The sequence below is a fragment of the Ciona intestinalis genome, unplaced genomic scaffold (genome assembly GCF_000224145.3).
Source record: "Ciona intestinalis unplaced genomic scaffold, KH HT000106.2, whole genome shotgun sequence".
NCBI lineage: Eukaryota > Metazoa > Chordata > Ascidiacea > Phlebobranchia > Cionidae > Ciona > Ciona intestinalis.
Window position 1 is genome coordinate 46,822 of NW_004190428.2, and position 3,791 is coordinate 50,612.

The following is a 3,791-nucleotide window of genomic DNA, read 5'->3' on the forward strand; positions in this document are numbered from 1 at the left end:
CGCTTAAAAGAACAAACAAAGAAATATCTACACCCAGCGTTGTTCAGCGCAGGCCAGCGTAGATATTTCTTTGTTTGTTCTTTGATGCGGCGTTTACATTACAGCGTAGCTCGCCTCGGTGTAAAAATAATAAACAAAGAAATTTCTATGCTAACATAAAACTATCACAGTGTCAGCCAAGGTCAGCTACCCGACGGGCTATTCAACTCGTGCATGAAGACACGAGATTCGGTTGAATTATATCGGGTGTTGATTCGTGAATTAGAAGCTCAATGTGGAAGCAGGCAGCTTAAAAATCAAATGAAGTCGGTTTTGCAGGTAATTTTCTCTGCTTTTATACTTTTTGTAGCCACCACAGTGAGCCTTGAACCTGGGAGCCTCCAGTTACGAGGCACACACTGAATCGTAGCCACCACAGTGAGCCTTGAACCTGGGAGCCTCCAGTTACGAGGCACACACTGAATCGTAGCCACCACAGTGAGCCTTGAACCTGGGAGCCTTCAGTTACGAGACACACACTGAATCGTAGCCACCACAGTGAGCCTTGAACCTGGGAGCCTCCAGTTACGAGGCACACACTGAATCGTGGCCACAACAGTGAGCCTTGAACCTGGGAGTCTCCAGTTACGAGGCACACACTGAATCGTAGCCACCACGGTGAGCCTTGAACCTGGGAGCCTCCAGTCACGAGGCACACACTGAATCGTAGCCACCACGGTGAGCCTTGAATCTGGGAGCCTCCAGTCACGAGGCACACACTAAATGGTAGCCACCACGGTGAGCCTTGAACCTGGGAGCCTCCAGGACGAGGCACACACTGAATCGTAGCCACCACAGTGAGCCTTGAACCTGGGAGCCTCCAGTTACGAGGCACACACTAAAAAAATATTATTTTTACAGTTCATAACCTGCTCAAAAGATGGTCTTTCTGAATGTGAAATATTATCTTTACTACCAGACCTTACCTGGTATAACTTGTGCACAATATCTAAAGAATTGACCAAGTTTTTTATCCTTAAACAACAAGGGGGTCTTCTAATTGCTCATAACTCCGAGGTGTGTTGTTGTTTTTTTCTTGTTATTTCGCTTGTTTTTTTCTGTTTTTTTCTTGTTATTGAATTTTTTACTTCTTTTTAAATATAGAACTTTAAAATAATTTCAGGTTTTTTATTGTGTTTTTTTGTGAGTTAATTTTCTGATTTTATTTTATATTATTGTTTTGTTTCATTTATAGCTTGTTTTAAAAATAAGGTTTTGTTTTATAATTTTTAATATTGCTGTTATATTTTTGTTACTTTTTCTTGATTTATCCAAATTTTTTGGTTGTTTTTCCAGAATACATAAGTAGGATAAGGTTTATTTTATTATTATTTGTTATTTTTGTTTAGAATACTTCTCAAAAAAATGTGAAAACTTTATTAAATAATTTCTTTTTTAGATTTCTACTGTTTTATACGATCTGTATGTTGGTGACGACGCTCACGAAAAACGTTGTCGAAAAAAGTTGTTGTCATGGATACAACGTTACCACGATAACGTAACTTCACCTCGGAGTTCCGATTTATTATTATGGTTGCTTAGGAAAGAAGAAGAACGTCAAATGCTGCAGAAAATTCTGATAAATCCAACTGTGTTTCACCTGTTTTATACAAGGTGGGGAAACAGTTTTTATTTTTTAACTGCATTTTTGTTATTTGTTTTTTTCATCATTTAATTTTTTTAATTTATCTTTGTGACTTAATTTTGTTAGTAATTTGTTTAACTATTTATTACGTAACTAAATCGTTTTCCAACTTTATATACCCTTTTCCAGTTAATACAGTGTCATAAATCCAACGACGGGCACGGGGTGTATGAAACAGAGCACCTGTGTTATAACGACTGGCGTTGCCCCGCCATGCGAAGATAAATAACTTACACTCATTCATTCTATAAAACTATGCTATTTCTATTTAGAGGTCACGCTAACGAAGTTGTTTCATTCTGGAATTTTCTCAACGAAGAAAAAGTTTCGATCGCTTCAAAATATCGCAAGGAATTGAAGAAAATGGAGTCGGTTAATGGGATTTCTATGACAGATGTAGCGAAGATTTACGAGTCGTTGGGAAGGTTCATGAAAGACGTCGGATTACTTGAAGAGGTTTGCTTGTTGTTGTTGTTGTTGTTGTTGTTTATTTGTACCTTTTGTGGTTTGTTTGTTACTGTTTTGTTTGTTGTTTTTTTTGTATTTTTGGGGTTTGTGTTTTTGTGTCAATTTGTAATTTTTGCCCAATGTGTTTGTTGTTACTTTTGTGTATTTTGGATTTTGCATCAGTAGCTTTTGTCTAATTTTTTTGTTTGAGTATTGTTTTTTTTGTTTGTTTATTATATTTCTTTAGGACTTTTTTAAATTTATTTCAATAAACCAAAAGTATGTTATAAACAAAATATAAACAAACATACACGTCTGACAGTTTTGGTTGGTTGGTGTATTTTGTAAATCTGAATTTAAAATAACACCAAAACAATTAAACTTGTTTTTTGGCGTTTTTTTAAATACATGAAAGAAAAATTGAAAAATACCCAAATAATTAAACTTAAAATAGTGTTTTGTTTTTTAACTATATTAACAAAAATTTACTTTATTAAAAAATGGAAAAAAATATTAAAATTAAAAACATAAAACCCAGGCTGTGTTCGCGCTTCAACGATCGCTAGAAATCCAAGAAACCATTCTCGATCCCGATCACCCAAGCGTGTCCAACACCTTGCACCACCTAGCGGCCGTTTATACGCAGTGGGGGAAGTACCAGACTGCAGAACCGCTGTATCGGTAAAAACAAATAAAAATATTTCATTTATAAAATTAAATTTTCTTGTGAACTAAAACAATATTTTTTAACAATAATTTTTATTTAAGTTTTTCTAATTTTCTCTTGGCCTGAAAAACAGTTTGTGGATAAGCAGACATGACTTTCGGTTGGTTTGGTTATTTATATCCTCGTGGGTGGGAAAGTGGCTTATCCATGGTTGCCACTCCCATGCCCACAGTCGAGCTGCTGAAGCTATTGCAGTGTGTGGATAAGCACCAAAAATTCTTTAAATTTTTTTTTTTTTTTTTTACATCTAAAAAATAACTGAAATATTTTCCATGCCCAGCCAAGCGTTAGAAATCGTCGAATGTGCAGTTGGGCGTGACCACTTACGTGTTGCGCAAGAACTTTGCGCTCTCGTCTTTATATCACGGAAAGTTGGTCACTTAGAGGCAGCAGAGAGTCTTCAACAACGAGTTGCTTCAATTACTAAACGTAACGGAACAATTGCTTCAGTAAGTACATAGAAATAATATATATTTAGTGTCTGCAACCGTGGCAAAGTGGTTAGCGTGTGTGTCTGTAACCTAGAGGTAATAGGTTCAAGCCTCGTCGTTGCTACTATTCTGCGCATATGTGTCTTTGGGCAAGACGCTTTATCAGTCATACATAAAAAATTCCCCCAAAAAACAATCACCCACAAAGTTACCTATGTGATAACTCATAAGCGGGTACAAGGTGTATGAAACAGAACACCCCTGTTATAACGACTGTCGTTGCCCGCCATGCGAGGATATATAAGTTACATACGTGGTAACTCGTAAGCGAGCACGAGGTGTATGAAACAGAACACCCCTGTTATAACGACTGTCATTGCTACGCCATGCGAGGATAAATAAGTTACATACGTGGTAACTCGTAAGCGAGCACGAGGTGTATAAAACAGAACACCTGTGTTATAACGACTGTCGTTGCCCCGCCATGTGAGAATAAATCTGT